The 18,135-nt window shown below is 42.3% G+C and overlaps 1 protein-coding gene across 1 annotated transcript in view; it reads left to right on the plus strand.

Moving 5' to 3' along the window:
* Positions 1-18,135, plus strand: part of LOC134565736 (potassium channel subfamily K member 9-like) — an 85,436-nt gene that overhangs the window by 65,511 nt on the left and 1,790 nt on the right. The gene's annotated exons all lie outside the window — the stretch shown is intronic.

An 18,135-nucleotide genomic window follows, 5' to 3' on the forward strand; every position in this document is an offset into this window, starting at 1 on the left:
CCAATTTGCTCTAACAGCAGTTCTTCCTCATTAATATTTACATTTGGTGGTTTATAACATATCCCAACCAATAACGTATTTCCCTTTGTTTGCCCCAAGCAAATATCTACCTATAAAGCTTCCACATTTTCCTCGTCACACTCCACATGCCTAAGATTTGACTTGAACTCATGGCTGACATACAAACATACCCCACCACCCTTCTTGTTTTTCCTATCCCTCCTAAATAATGTGCACCCAATAATATACAATACGATTATATGTAGCCTACTGCCTTTATCCAACTAAAACATCTATTCAATATCAACCCCGTACATCACATACAGATAAGTGCAAACTACAAATACAATAATGCAATCTAGGGCAAATAAAGTGCATCATTCTCAACAACACGTCTATATCATGTGAAATAAAGCACATATCCACTGTAAATACAAAGCACAGGCTGCAAACACATTGACTATTACCAGATAGTGCTAATTCTGAGCACATGGGCCATTTGCATAAATTGCAAGATGTGAGCACAAAAAGCCATGAGCATAAAGTACAAAATAAGGACATGTGCGTAAAGTGAAAATGTGAGCACATAGGCCATGTGCAGAAAGTGCAGGATGTGAACATGTAACCCATGTGCAGAAAGTGCAGGATGTGAGCACATCAACCACATGCATAAAGTGCGAGATGTGATTAAATATTAATAGCATGTGAACTACATGCATAATGTGCAGAATGTGAACATCAAACTTCTATATCAATAAAATAATTGTTAAAATACTTAAAATACTCAATTGAACTGCAAAAAAGTTTGTCATTATCCATAGTGATAGACAGGCTTTCTTTAGTTTTTTCAAGAAAATGAGATGCTGTTGCGCTTTTTTGATTACAGCAGTGGAGTGTGTGTGCTCCAAGACAGATCATCTGAGATATACTCTTCCAGAAACTTAAAATCAGTGACACGTTCCATTCCTCACCATTTATATGAATAGTGGTTTGTGTGTATCTACTAACTTACATTGGAACCATGTACAGAATTACATTCATGGATATATAGAGAATAGAGTAGAGGACTAAGCAAGCATCCCATCCCTGTGGAACACCAGTACTCAAAGTCAGAGACGAAGAAATCATATTGCCGAACTTCACAGTCTGCGGCATATATATAGTCCTCTGGGTGTATATATATATATATATATATATATACAGTCCAATATCCAGTTGCAAAGATAATTACTAATATTCAACGATGTGAGTTTATATATGAATTCCATTGGAGTAACAGTATTAATAGCAGAATACCAGCATCCTCACATCATAGTTATTATTCAAATGAGCCAGATCTCCCCTCTTATCCCTCCTCTGTTTCCGATCTCTCCGCTTACGGCGTATGCCTCCAACTGTTTCTGATCCCGGCTTCCTGGTCACATCTGGAGACAACAAATATAATAGAGGTGGGCAAAATTCAAGTCTTCAGCAAATAATGCTAGCTGTGTGCAGTAACTGCAAGATAACACTGAAGAAACAAACTACTAATAAATAAATAAAAATCGCTAGTCTGCAAATTCTGAAAAGCCGAGTCGTGCCCTACTCTCGTGCCGCTACAATCTTGTCAGTGTCCTCTGGGTGTAAATGTGTGTGTCAGTGTCCTCTGTGTTTGTGTGTCAGTGTCATCTATGTCTAAATGTGTGCAGTGTTTGTGTCAGTGTCTTCTGTGTGTCAGTGTCCCCTTGTGTAAGTGGGTGTGTGTCAGTGTCCTCTGTGTGTAAATGTGTGTGTGTGTGTCAGTGTCCTCTGTGCGTAACTATTATGTGTGAATTATATTTTCATTTTGTGACTTTTATACTTTATTTAGTTTATAAATATTCTTTACTACCTTTAATCAGGCTTATTCTCCAATATGGGATTAATTTAAATTGTTTTGTTTAGAATTTAAATCAATAGGAAGTACTTTCTTTTTAGACCTGCAGGGGTACTTCTCCGTAAAAGGTTGTAAAACACTGGCTTACACTCTCTAACCCTGTTAGATAGTGTCCTTACCAAACCTTAGCACTTTTTTTCCAGCACTTTAGCAGTATCTCATAGTACAAATTATAATTATATTATAGTAACTATAATTATATTATATAATATCCCGGCGAAAGAGGTGGATGTCTTGATGAGTCATTTTTCTTTTGAATGGTGGGCAGACTGTACAAACTTTTTGTTGTTAAAATACCAAAAACTGTATTGTCACTTTTGAAGTATAATTTTCAATCCCTCATTTCTTCTACCAGACAGAAGTTACATACGTGGAAGGATATTTGGCTCTTTTGAGCGGGTAGAATAAATACTGTCAAGATGATTGTTCCCATACTTTTGCTGACCTCTTTTTATTGCACACTCTTGAACAGTTTTGTGTGGTGTCATAGTAGGGCCCGAGTGACTAGCTCGTCTATGCATTAAATCAGCGGTTCCCAAACTGGGAACACAGGGGCGCCACAAAATATTTCCCCGCTGCCATGATTAGAAAACCGGGACCACGCCGTGCCTCGCTCTCCCCTGCCAGCTCGGAACGACTGGTGCGGCGATCAGAGATCTGCCTCACCAGCCTGCTAGCACTATAAAACTGGCAGCCGGCAGGGATGGGAGAGAGGACCTTGGGGAGCTCTGACCTGAAGCTCTGTCGGGTTCTCCTCCCACAAGCTAAGATCGTTACCATGGCAATGCTTTGAATCTTGGAAGTGTGAACTCTAGCTCAAGAGCTGCAGGCTAGAGTTCACTCTCACCACTTGGACCACCAGGGCTTCTCCACCAGACCACCAGGGTTTAGTACTGTCCCCCCTTTCAGGCAAAGGTAAGAAAGGAGAGGGGGGTATGAAAATTTAAAAGAAAAATAATACAAAAATGTTATATTTATTTATCTGCCCTACTCCCACAGAACCACAATAACTCCCCTCATATACACACACTGCCCCCCATACATATACATTTTACATTTTTGGACACATTGTACTTTCTTTTTCTTTCCTATTTTTTATTTTTTATTATTAATGAATTGATGTGTGAAATTTTCTTGCTATGCCATGAAAAAAATTGCTTATCAGTATAAGTATTATAAAGACTCGTTGGAAAACAAAGTATACTTTTAAAAAAAAATATTTATATATCACTTTTTATTTTGTTATATTTGTGTCTTAAATATTGATGGCCACAATATACTTAATTACATTTCCAATTATTTTCAATCTTAATTGCATTATACCCTGACTAGTAACTGAAGGAAATGTAACGTATTTTTGTAAATTGAGTTAACAGCCTGGTTTTAATGTTATTGTCAATACTTTCATTCTTGTTTACTGGTTTAAATGGATGAGATTGTGTAATGGTGTAAAGGTAAATTGTTTACTATTATAATTATAATTTTTTTATTTATATAGCGCCAGCAAATTCCATAGAGCTGTACAATAATCATATTATAGTCTTTAAAATCATGTTACATTCTGCAAAAATGAACTAACTGTCCCTGCTATAAAGAAAGATCGCAACATGAAATCTTATTGTTAATTATAAATAATCCACAGTGATATTAGCTGCTACTTGTAATAATGGGTCTTAAGAATAAGACAATATTGAGATATGCATGATAACTGTATCAGTAAATGTGTGCCTGTTTTGGATACCAAGTGCATTTTTTCATCTTATAATCAGAGGCGGCTCTCTAATTAGGCGATTTAGGCGGCCACCTTAGGCCTCGCGCTGATGGGGACCTCGTGGCTGCCTAATTCACCTTAGGGCAGTGTGACATGTCGGGTCCTTGGTTAGAGACCAAGGGCCCAACATAGGAGGGGGCCCGGCGGCTTGCCCTTTATGCTGCTGGGTGCAAGGCCCCTCCTCATTGCTTGCCTGGGAGAGAGCCAGCCTCCAGTCTGCAGCTCTGCCAGGTGCAGACTGAGGTGCCTATCAGAGCCCCCTACCCGCTCACAGCTCTGCTCCGCTCGACCATGCTAAACTGAGCGACAGGTAGGGGGAGCGATGCGCGCTTCCTTTCTGTTGGTCACGTGATTCTTGCGCCCCCAAAGCTGGTACGCCCGAAGGCGGCCATCTGTGCTGCCTTATTGACGTGCCGACCATATCACCCACCATTTTTTTGTCATTTTCATAGAATACTTATTTTAATTTCTATTTTTGTTAGACATCATAGTGAAGGCAACTTTTGCTTTTTTTAATTAGCTATTATTGTAACTCAATTCCACTCCATTTGGTAATACATTAAAATAATCTGTTTCTGTGTCACAAATGCAGTTTAGTAAGAACTTGAAATATCTCAGATTTAGTGGGAGTATGCAGAAACAAACCAACTTTGGACAGTAGGTGTCGATGTCAGTCTGGGGAGGTATGCCTGTGTTAAAGGGAAACTCCAGTGCCAGAAAAACAATCCGTTTTTCTGGCACTGGAGGGTCCCTCTCCCTCCCACCCACCAATCCCTGGTTACTGAAGGGGTGAAAACCCCTTCAGTCACTTACCTGGGACAGCGGCGATGTCCCTCGCCGCTGTCTCCGCCTCCGCGATGCTCCTCCCAGTGATTGCGTCGGCCGGTGGGCAAGACTGATCTCGCCCACCGGCCGAGGAGACCTAAAAAAATCATTTCAATGCTTTTCAATGGGGTTTTTAGCGATGCTGGAGGTCCTCACACAGCGTGAGGACGTCCAGCGACGCTCTAGCACAGGTTTCCTGTGCTAGAACCCAGGAAGTTCCCTCTAGTGGCTGTCTAGTAGACAGCCACTGGAGGTGGAGTTAACCCTGCAAGGTAATTATTGCAGTTTATAAAAAACTGCAATAATTACACTTGCAGGGTTAAGGGTAGTGGGAGTTGGCACCCAGACCACTCCAATGAGCCAAAGTGGTCTGGGTGCCTGGAGTGTCCCTTTATTAACATCAAATGTCTCTCCTCTCCCTAATCCTAGTCCCTCTATCAGTCACTACCACTGCAAGTAAATCTATTTAATATTCTATTCTGAAATCTGGAGCTGTATTAACTCCTTCCCCACATGTAAATATTTCTAAGTTGTCTACATCTCTGCTCTAGCTTATGTTTTTGTGACTCTGATTGATAGTTCTGCTTAGTTACCTTTTCTTTTTTTTTTTATTTCTGCAGCTGACTGATATTGAAATTTGGAAAATTAGGTGTTCATGTCAAAGATCAATTAAAAACGTAACCAAAACTGCAAAATTGCAAATGATAAAAAAAGCATATTACGAGGAGGAAAATAATTGTTGATACAGCTGCATGAGGACAGAGTCAGATAGAAATGCATGAATAAAAAAAAAGTTAAAGTTAAATTACCCCGTTCGAGGCACTGAACTGGCTGCTGTAGGATTGTTGCATGCAGCTAAAACATAGTAAATTACATGGTGAAAACATTTAATGTTTACAGGGAACTATATTACAAAATAGTCAATACATAAGCCGAATTTAAAACTAGATAACTTGAATCTGACAGAGAACACCACAGTGCACAGTAGAAGTAGAGTATAATGCTTTATCATGTGTAAGTAATACTTGTAGTTGTAATTAATCACCACAAGAGGGCATCTATGCATGAAGCAGTTGCTTGGGAACTTGGTTTTAAAGGAGCTTGTACGAAGTGACACTTTCAAGCCAGGCAGTATTTTATGTTGTGTACAAAAAGGGAGACAACATAGATAATGGCACAGATACAGTAACACAATGCTAATTATGCACGTAGGGCACACTTAGGGTAGAGATGGGTATAGCAGATTTTAGCACTATAAATGTATGCTGCTCTACTACATCTTGGCTCTGGCAAGGGCTAATGAGGAAGGGGTCAACAGTGGATAGTAAGATTGACTGACAGGGGATGGATGGAAAAGGTTTAACAGTGGGTAGTGTCGTTGACTGACAGTGGGTAGGTTGATTAACAGGGACTGGCAGAAAGGAGATAACAGTGGGTAGGGAGGTTTACTAACAGGGTTTGGAGGGTAAGGGATAACAGTTGGTAAAGAGGTTGATTAACAGAGACTGGAGGTACACATATATTTTTTGTTTTAATTAATCTTTATTGGGAGCCAGGTTATTTTTTAACAAGGGCCAGTAGTGCATCCTGGTTTTGTGCTGCCCTAGGCATGACAAAACTCAGGGGAAAGTGCTCCCTTGCCAGCGCCGCCCGCCTGCACAGATTTTTACTTAGCTGCCCGCCTGCCTGGACTGTTAGCCGCCAGGTTAACAAGACATTTGCCCTGGGCATTTGGGGGCTGCTTTTTTTGCCACCCCCTGGAAAATGCCGTCCAAGGCAAATGCCTTGTTTGCCTCACAGCTAATACGTCCCTGACAAGGGCTGGAGTGGCCAGTGCTGTACCCGTCTTGTGGTCAGTTAACAAGAGCTGATGCCGCATGCATGCGCAGTATGCCAGTCAGATTTTCATACATACATACTTACATACACACACACATACATACACACACACATCTCTGTGCATATTTAAGTAGATGGATAGATAAATGATTGTATATATATGTTCAATGTGAGCAGGATATCACTTTGCTGCAGAGGCATTTAGATTGATTAGGGGACATGTGCACTCAAATGGCCGATGAAATCTTATGTAGAAGATTGCAAAGTTATTTACTTCTGGGGAAAGAATGCACAAGTAACTTACACCCTAAATGGTAGTGAATTAGGGATAACAACACATGAGAAGGATTTGGGAATTGTTAAGACAACTAGGCAACAATATGCAAGGTCGATCAGCAGTTACAAAGATGTGTAAGGTATTGTCATGTATAAATCAAACAGTGCCTGGGGGGGGTGGAGGGGGGAGGATTTAATAGCATTATCTAAATATATTCTGGGCCAATACAAACCATTGCCTGGAAACCTATTCACAAACAGGACTATACGTAGAATACAAGGTCACACGTTTAGACTGGGAGAAAGAAGATTTAGTCTAAGGCAAAGGAATGTTTTTTAAACAGTAAGAACAAAAAAGTCAACTGACCTGGTCTGCTTTAACCCCTTAAGGACACATGACATGTGTGACATGTCATGATTCCCTTTTATTCCAGAAGTTTGGTCCTTAAGGGGTTAAAGAATCTCAAAATAAAATGAGTTTGCAAATTGTTTCTCTTCTCTTCAGAAAAAAAACTAGAAAAATATGAAAATGTTTAATAAGGAAAAGATCTTAACATAAATTTGCCAATCGTCCATAAATAGCACAGTTGTGAAAATAATCTTCTAGGATTATAAAAAGTGTTTTTAGCTGCTAGTTTGGGATTTGAATATGAAATAGTAGTCACAAGTCAGGTGATGTGAGCACATGGTAAGGGAGCTTGTACAGAGCATTCTCAGCCTTAAAGGGAAACTCCAGTGCCAGGAAAACGATCCGTTTTCCTGGCACTGGAGGGTCCCTCTGCCTCCCACCCCCCAATCCCCAGTTGCTGAAGGGGTGAAAACCCCTTCAGTGACTTACCAGAGGCAGCGACAGGTCCCACGTTGCTGCTTCCTCCACCCCCGCCGCTCCTCCTTCTGCTTACGTTGGCCGGTGGGCGAGACTGATCTCGCCCGCCGGCCGAGGAGACCTAATGCGCATGCGCGGCAATGCCGCACATGCGCATTAGCGCACCCCATAGGAAAGCATTGAATAGAGCGACGCTGGAGGTCCTCACACAGCGTGAGGATGTCCAGCGACGCTCTAGCACAGAAAACCTGTGCTATGAAGCAGGAAGTTCCCTCTAGTGGCTGTCTAATAGACAGCCACTAGGGGAGGACTTAACCCTGCAAGGTAATTATTGTAGTTTTAAAAAAACTGCAATAATTACACTTGCAGGGTTAAGGGTAGTGGGAGTTGGCACCCAGACCACTCCAATGAGCAGAAGTGGTCTGGGTGCCTGGAGTGTCCCTTTAAAACATAATTTCCATGTTATTTTTTTCTGTTCACAGTGTAGCATAAATATAATGAAATATATTTATTTTTGGAACATTGTACATTTTCTATTTTTAATTGTATGTCTCAATCTACATTTGAGTTAAACATGTTACCAGTCATAGCATTTGTTAATATGTGGTACTTGTGTTTTTATATATGTGTATATCTTCTCCTCAACAAAATCTTGATTGACTTTAAAAGTCGCCAAAAACTGGAACTATGTAGTAATGACGTTTCAGTTTAATGACCACAGTGACACTAAACTGCTGCAAAAACACATGTTGCATTAACCCCTTAAGGACGCATGACGGACCCGGTCAGTCATGCTGGGGAAGCACTTAACGACGAATGAGGGACCTGGTCCGTCATACACTAAAATTAACCCTAGATTGCCTCGGTGCCGGCGATCGCAGGGTTAATGATGTTGCTGGGTGCCTACAAGTCAGTGGCAGACCAGCAACATCAAATCGATATGTTACAGCCAGTCACAGCGGTCCCAATGCTGTTGGGATATCAGATCCGCCTCCCCCCACCTCTGTTGGGTTTGTGAAGTGTATAGAGTTGGATCGTTGTTACTTTGTGTCCCTGAAGATAATACATTTTGTGAAGAGATTCCAAATCCCCTTTACCCTGGGCTTTAAAAAAAATTAACCCTTTCCCTGCTGATTGATCACTGCCAGCAAATCGCTGATTCCCCTGATGCTAAACATGGCGCAGATGACTGGGTACGCCTAATAATTTTTCACTAGACATCCCAGAGTTCACTGCCAATCCTGGCATACAGACTGACCTGTCTGGCTATAATGCGCTGGATTGTATGCAATTTTGGGGGATATAGTCACCCAGACTAATCTGTATGCTTAGCAGTATATGGCATACAATCAAAAGTCTATTATCGCCAGGAAAGAGAGATAGTACCCCACCAGTGTGTCAGAATTAAAACAATTGTGGGCACTGACAATGCTAATGGGTATAATTAAAAAGCCCACCATTAGAATGTATTGGTCTAAAAACCCCATTTGCAATACCTCCATTTTATCCCAGACAATGAGTAGGGACAGATATGAAAACATACTGCGATTTATGCACAATACGTAGTGCCCCCCAAAAGGCCATCCGCAGTATGATCTTCTATATAAAATACGCCCTCTAATTGCCCACTTTTATGATAAATTTGCCACTATTTATACCCCCAAAAAACATATTGCTATTGACGAATCCCTCATGAAGTATAAGGGAAGACTGTACATCCCATCCAAAAGATCCCGATATGGGATAACATTTTATAAATTGTGTGGAAGTGGCAGTGTATACGAAGGAAGGGATAGCCACCTTAATCCCCCAAGTTGTCCAGATATAATAGGCAGTGGCGTACACATGACCCATGGGGCCCCGGTGCAAAAATTGATCCGTGGGCCCCCCCCCCACTCTGCGCGGGCCGGGGCAGCAACACATGGCGGCGGGCACCTGGTCGCAGGGGTTGCGACCGCGGTATGTACGCCACTGCATGCAGATGCACACACACTTAAAGGACCACTACAGACACCCAGATCACATCAGCTCAATGAAGTGGTCTGGGTGTCAGGTCCCTCTAGTTTTAACCCTGCAGCTGAAAGCATAGCAGTTTCAGAGAAACTGTTATGTTTCACTGAGGGTTAATCCAGCCTCTAGTGGCTGTCTCACTGACAGCCGCTAGAGGCGCTTGCGCCATTTTAAGACACTGAACGTCCATAGGAAAGCATTGAGTAATGCTTTCCTATGGGCGGTTTGAATGCGTGCGCGGCTCTTGCCGTGCATGCGCATTCGGAGCTGAGAGGCGGAGGGATCCCCAGCGCCATGGGAGTCCGGCGCTGGAGAAAGGTAAGTGCTGAAGACACACTCTCACGAACAAATGCATACACACTAGCTAACAGACACACACATTTACTGACAAAGACACACTCAGCGGCAGACATACATACACACTCACTTACAAAACATACACTCTCACTGACAAACACACACTCACTAACAGACATCAAACAGACTCACTAACACACACAAACACACTCAGTAACAGACACACAGTAACACACTCACTGACACTCACTAGCAGACACACACTCTAACACAAACACCAACACTCACACTAACACACACACACTAACGCTCACACACACTAACACACACACACTAACGCTCACACACACTAACACACACACGCTCACACACACACTAACACACACACACTAACACTCACTCACACACACACACACTAACACACACACACACACTAACACACACACACACACTAACACACACACTAACACACACACACTAACACACACACACTAACACTCACACACACACTAACACTCACACACACACACTAACACTCACACACACACTAACACTCACACTCACACTAACACACTCACACACACACTAACACTCACACTCACACTAACACACTCACACACACACTTACACTTACACATGTTTTTTTTTTTAATTTAATCCCCCCAGCCTCCTTACCTTTTGGAGTGCTGAGGGGATTCCCTGGGGTCCAGTGGTGCTGCTGGGCTCCTGGGGGGGGGCGGTCACCCGGCGGGCTGGCTGGTCCTGCGGGCGCGCGAGGGAGCACTCTCCCCTGAGTGCTTCCTCTTCAGCTCCCTCGCGCGCCGCGTACTGATACCGGCGCCGGAAGATGACATCATCTTCCGGCTCCGGTATCAGTGCGGTGCGCGAGGGAGCTGAAGAGGAAGCACTCAGGGGAGAGTGCTCCCTCGCGCACCAGCCGGCCGCCGGGTGTAAGCAGGGCCAGCCTCGGGGGGCCCGGAGGTGGCTGGCTCCTGGGCCCCCCAGGAGAAGAGGCTGGCCCAGAGCGTACATACCGGGTCGCAGGGGCGGCCGGGCCCCCTGGTGGGCCGGGCCCGGTTGCAGCCGCGACCCCTGCGACCCTGGTATGTACGCCACTGATAATAGGGACAAGTGGGAAAATTGTCTGGGACCTAATCATGCCTTTACTAAACAAGGGATATCATTTTTATATTGATAATTTTACACATCTAAAAATGCTGTACTGCTTTGAGACCGTGGCCTGTGGCACTATCAGGAAGAGACGCACAGGTTTCCCAAAGGCTCTAGCAGAAAAAAAATAAAAAGGGGGAAACAGCAGCTCTCTGCCAGGATGAACTGTTGTCACTAAAGTACCACGAGAAAAAGGAGGTGTTCATCCTAACTACCATACATGGTGAACGCACTCGCAAGGTCGCAGTTCGTGGCAGAGAGGAAATTAAACAGGTGCCAGTCTGCATAACACATTACAATCGGCATATGGGGGTAGTTGACCTGTCCTATTACCTGATGCAGCCGTATTTGATCATGCGAAAGACCAGGGCATGGTTCAAAAAAGTGGTCATATATATAATGCAGTCGCAATCCACAATGCCTTTGTTATATTTTACCCCTTAGTGACCGCGGACGTACAGGGTACGTCAGACAAAAGCAGTGGAGCCCGGCAGTGTAGTGCAAAGCATCAGAAGCCATCAGGCAGGCTTCCGATGCTCTGCCTGTATGAAGAATTCAATTTTATATATATATATATATATATATATATATATATATATATCTGTTTATATGTAAAAAATATGAAATATCCATATACATAATTACATAAATCTTCATATACATAATTACATAAATAATTTCATAAATATACACGTACACGTACATATATGTATATATATTTTAATAATTCTACATGCATATTTTTACATAATTAAGTATTTTATTGATTGAAATTTGGTGGACCTGCCTGACAACCCAGGCCAAAAGTCCAGAGAATTTAATTTGCTAGCACTATATTTAACCCTGTAACATTCCAAGACACCCTAAAACCTGTACATGGTGGGGTACTGTTTTACTCTGTAGACTTTGCTGAACACAAATATTAGTATTTCAAAACAGTAAAACATATCACAGCGTTAATATTGTTAGTAAAAGGGAGGTTTTTTTTGCATTTTTTACACACGAACAGCACTTTCACTGATGATATCATTGTTGTGATACGTTTTACAGTTTTGAAACACTAATATTTCTGTTCAGCGAAGTCTCCCGAGTATACCAGTACCCCCCATGTACAGGTTTTATAGTATTTTTGAAAGTTACAGGGTCAAATATAAGGCCTTTTTTTCCACATTGAAATTTGCCAGATTGGTTATGTTGCCTTTGAGAGCATATGGTAGCCAATGAATGAGAATTACTCCCATGATGGCATACCATTTGCTAAAGAAGACAACCCAAGGTATTGCAAATGGGGTATGTTCAGTCTTTTTAGTAGCCACTTAGTCAAAAACACTGGCCAAGGGGTGGAGCCTGACCGCGAGCGAGAGCAGACGCCATTTCGCAGATCTCCGTATGTTCAGCCGACAAAACCCTGATTTCTGAGAGCTAAACCCCTCTCCCAGCCTGCTACCGGCTTTCATCCCACGTAGTAAGCGACCCAGAGGCAATCTATGCCGTTCGTTTAGCCGGCAAGGGTAAAAAGGCAGAAGTGCAGGCCCGGGGCCTACAAGCCCACACAGAGCCTGAACTGGTTGGAACTGCTAGACTGCTTGCAGCCTCAAGGGGACCCGGAGGCTGACTACTATACAGACACCCACCAATCACCCCTGGCAAAGACGGGCAGACGATCCCAGAAGCACCCTCTGGATCAACCATAAGGATCCAGGGACATAGGGGCATTACTGCAGCGGCACCAACCAGCCAAAATGGCGGACAAGGCGGATCACAGAACTGCACTGGCACCAGAGGAGCCTGCACAACCGGACCCACCACCTGAGCAAGTACCGGGCACAGCAGAGGGCATGGATGGGTCGGCGCTGGTCACTCAGCGGGCCTTCCGGAACCTCGTTCCAGAGATCAAAACCCACCTGGCTGCTGATGTGGCAATTATCAAAGCAGACATACAGGCAGTTGACAACAGGGTGAAGGCCTCACCAGAGGACATAGTTGCACTTAAACACTCCATTATACGGCTCTGGATGACAGGTTGCGGCCCAACCACCTGAAAATCAGAGGAGTACCTGACACAATTACACCTGACGAGCTTCCTCATTATATGAGGCGCCTAGTGGCCTCCAAACTGCCCCCGACTCACGCCAAGAAATTCACCATAGATGGGATCTACCGTCTACCGGCAGCAGACAGAGCTGCCCCCACCGTGGTGAGAGATGTGATCGTCTGATGCTCCACCTCACAGGATAAAAGACTCCTGATGACAGCGATACAAGGCAAGACACCACTATCTTTTGAAGGGACTAGTCTCTCCTTCTTCCAGGTCCACGCTGCAACGACGATCCCTGCAACCTGTAACTAGCCATCTGAGAGCAGCTGGTGTGGAATACCACTGAAGATCCCCCAGGTTCCTAGTGGTCACTCATAACGGGACTGTGTCAAAATCTCATCACTAGCCAAGGCACCTACTTTCTTCAAAGCCCTGGGTATCCCGGTCCCAACGATCCCTCCAGATCGACACCCCGGAGCCAGAGCAGCAGCACCCTCAACATCAATGGACCACCCAATCCTACACTCAGAAACCTGAATACACAGAAGGCCTCAACAACCCCCTGAGGCTCAAGCTCATATTGTTTTGTTATGTTCATTTCCATTACTCATTTCACAATATAAGTTTCATAGGCTGACATATGGACGGAGTATGCTCACATGACCAACGCATTCTAGTATCCGAATGACAGGGCACCGCCCAAAAGCTACAATGTGGACATCACACACACACACCGCCGATCATACACAACACTCCCCACCCGCTACCCCCATGGTTAGGGGCACACATAGATAAAGCCTGACACTACCACCCTGAATGGGAAACACTTACACTCACAGACTATGATGGCTGATCTCTCTACGCAATTAGTACCCTCTTGAATGATTATCAATGTACATGGTATTACTGCACCACTGCATACCACCACCCTGACAATTGTTGATGCTTGTTTTACAATTTTATGCACAAACCCTCCTCCCCCCTTTTTCTTTTACGTATCCCACAGTGCATTGATATGATAACAAAAAATACATAAACATTTTCAATAAACAGAGATTGACAAAAACACTGGCCAAAGTTAGTGTTCATAATTGTTTTTTGCATTTTTAACACACAAACAAATATAAATGCTAACTTTGGCCAGTGTGACTAAGTGACTAAGAAAGACTAGACTAACCTGAGTTGTCTACTTTTCAAAAATATATGGTTTGATGGGGGTAAATCACATTGGCGGACTTTAAAAATGTCCCAAATAGGACATGGGTGCATGATGACCAGCTGTGAAAATTCCAAGTTGGAAAACTGGAATGCGCACCCTCCAAATAAGGTATTTTTGCCGCCAGAGAACCCGAGACACATCTATACAAGGGTGGTATCACTGTACTCAGGAGATGTTGCTGAACACATATTGGGGTGTTCTTTGGCAGTAATCATTAAAGTTCTCTGTACATGTATTTTTTAATTGCTATGTGTGTAAAAAAAAATCACCAATTATTTTATTTATTTTCAATTTGGCATAGATTGGTGGTAAAATGGTTGCATGAAAAGAGTCAAAATACCCTACGTTTAATACCTTAGGTTGTCTTCTTTTAAAAAATATATACATGTGAAGGGTTATTCAGGGATTCCTGATAGATATCAGTGTTACAATGAAACTTTGGTTAATTTTGAAAAAAGATGGTTTGGATATAGCAAAGTGCTACTTGTACTTATAGCCCTATAACTTGCAAAAAAAAAAAAATGCTAAGAACATGTTAACATCAGGTATTTCTAAACTCAGGACAAAATGTAAAAACTATTTAGCTTGGGTGTTTTTTGGGGGTCAAAGTTATAAAAAGTGTGTTTTGAAAAAAAAAGTCATCATATTTTATTTAAAATGTTTTTATAGTAAATTATATGATATGATGAAAATAATGGTATCTTTAGAAAGACCATTTAATGGCAAAAAAAACCCAAAACAACGCTATATAATATGTGTGGGTACAGCAAATGAGTAAGAAGAAAATTACAGCTAAACACAAACACTGCAGAAATGTAAAAACAGCCCTGGTCTCAAACGGTCAGAAAATTGCAAAGCGGTCTAGTCACTAAGGGGTTAAAAAGGCAAATGCTGAGTTGAAATGCACGTTTCAGCTCATTTCTGGGCTGCCATTGAGTGCCATGGAGGGGGACCATCCATCAGTGGAGCCTAACAGAAGAATTCAGGCAGGTCACTTGTGCTTCAGGATTGCATCAACCCCCCAAAAGAAAAAGGTGCAGGATGTGTTAAAAGAGGGGTGTTAGAGCTGAGACCAGTTATTACTGCCCTAATTGCCCCTTTCAGCCCGGCCTATGTATTGGCCACCGTTTTCAAATTTTCCACACCCAGGCCAAATAAGCAGACCGGTTTTGGGGTGTGATTTCAGTCTTGTGAGGGTATCAATATGTATATTGTTTATATATTTTTAGTTATTGTAACTGAAAGATGTTGAGGAAGTTCAGGCCAAGGAGGCTTCTAAAATTCTGACTGCTGACTGACCATTTTATTATTTTTATTTTGGTAATTTAGTTAATTAGGGGGGGGGGGGTGGAGGGTTGTAGTTAGTGGGAAGTTGAGGTGTTTAGTGTTAAGTTAGGGGTTATAAAAAATTAATTGCCCTGTTGTGGTCTTTTAATAGCCCAAAAGCAATTTATCCTGTCTTATTTTTTGGCTACCGAATCTTGGCTTTGTCTCCTGTTTATCCTGTCTTCTCTGATCCATGACTTCGGCTTGTCCTATAGTTGTTCGGTTTCTTTTTACTCCTTTGACCTCAGCTTGTAACTTGACTATTCTCTGCTTGTATAGCCTGGCTATTCTAAGGACTGGTATTACAAGTTTCTCTCTCTGTGTTCTCTCTATTTGTGGTCTGTCTGTGTGTTTTTTTTTACCATCAAAATCAAGTTTAATCAAGGCAATGCCAGGGCAAACTTTATAACATGCAAAGAGATTAAAACAATGTTTTATTTCTCCTCTTCTTTGTAAGCTTTCTTAGTTTACACTGACTGACAGGGAGCTAAAATGGTGAAGCCCAGTTGCAGGATAAAGAGTTATGGATTTTTACATTTAATTTTATCTTTCACAAACAAATAAATATGTGTATAGTAGAAATAGGGATACATAAATATAATATTAGAAATACTGGGGAGTGACAGTTACCCTTTAAGTTTCCAACAATTCACACTTTAGCACATAACTTGTAAACCGTAAACTGAATGTATTATCCAACCAACAGGAGATAATCATTGCCAATAGTCTAATTTAGAATAATGACGTGGTTTCATAATGTTTCAGTTATAGGCATTTGCTTGTCATACGGTACCTGCCAATATGCATGATTTAAATTTTACATATAGAGCTGCATATGTCAACAACCTGGTCCAAGTATCTTTTTATAGAAGCACTACATTCGCTGTGTTAGCCATGTAGAAATAGCAATAGATGTAGCTATGCTGCGTATCACTCTACCCCCTAATCCCCCATCTAAAATATAAATAACATTTGTGAAAAACAAAAGAAAATCAAGGCATCCTTCAAGATTTTGTTGGATTTTTACTTTTTGCTCACATTGTATGTTCCTTTTTGCACTTTTTATGCTATTTTTTTTGTATTGAAATTATTTCAACAATACTAAAAATAGAATTTATACTGTGTGTTCTAATTACTATCTAAATGGGTCACCGTTGGTTAGAACAGACAGGCCATATTGATCCGGTGACAAGTACCGTATATACTTGAGTATAAGTCGAGTTTTGCAGCACATTTTTTGCCATAATACAGACAGGGGGCTGTGTGCGGTTACTTACCGCTCCTGCAGCTCCTGTCAGCTCCCTTCTCCTCCGCGCCGGTCCTTTCAGCACCTCTGTCAGCTCCCAGTGTAAATCTCGCGAGAGCCGCGTGGTCATAGTGCGGCTCTTGCGAGACTTACACTGTGAGCTGACAGAGGAGCTACACGGACCGGCGCGGAGGAGAAGGGAGCTGATAGGAGCTGCAGGAGAGGTAAGTGCTCTCTGCCAGCCCCCCTCCACTGAACTGCCAATGCCACTGGACCACCAGGGAATGAGAGCCCCCCTCCCTGCCATGTATCAAGCAGGGAGGCGGAACCAAAAAAAATAAAATATTAATAATAATAATAATAATAATAATAAATAATAAAATAATAATAATTTAAAAAAAATAATATAACAAAAAAAACTATTAAAATAAAAGAATAAAAATGCCCACCCCCACCAAGGCTCTGCATCACACACTCAAACTGAATGAACTGCATTCATACACAGTGCACTCATACACACACACTGCATTACACACACACACACTGCATTCATACACACACTGCATCACACACACACACACACACACACTGCACTCATACACACACTGCATTCATACACACTGCATCACACACACACACACTGCACTCATACACACACACTGCACTCATACACACACACACTGCACTCATACACACAAACTGCACTCATACACACAAACTGCACTCATACACACAAACTGCACTCATACACACACTGCACTCATACACACACACTGCATTCATACACACACTGCACTCTTACACACACTGCACTCTTACACACACTGCACTCATACACACACTGAACTCATACACACACACTGCACTCATACACACACACTGCACTCATACACACACTGCACTCATACACACACTGCACTCATACACACACACTGCACTCATACACACACTGCATTCTCATACACACACTGCATTCTCATACACACACTGCACTCATACACACACTGCATTCATTCACACACTGCACTCATACACACACACACTGCACTCATACACACACTGCACTCATACACACACTGCATTCTCATACACACACACTGTACTCATACACACACACTGCACTCATACACACACACTGTAAATAAATATTCAATTAATATATTTTTTTTAGGATCTAATTTTATTTAGAGATTTACCAGTAGCTGCTGCATTTCTCACCCTAGTCTTATACTCGAGGCAATAAGTTTTCCCAGTTTTTTTGGGTAAAATTTGGGGCCTCGTCTTATATTCGGGTCGGCCTATACTCAAGTATATACGGTAACTACCCTTAATGTATTATTTACCATTGTACCATTGCCTTGTCCATTACAGTTTAGA

This window comes from Pelobates fuscus, chromosome 6 (assembly GCF_036172605.1).
Source record: "Pelobates fuscus isolate aPelFus1 chromosome 6, aPelFus1.pri, whole genome shotgun sequence".
In the NCBI taxonomy this organism is placed as follows: Eukaryota; Metazoa; Chordata; class Amphibia; order Anura; family Pelobatidae; genus Pelobates; species Pelobates fuscus.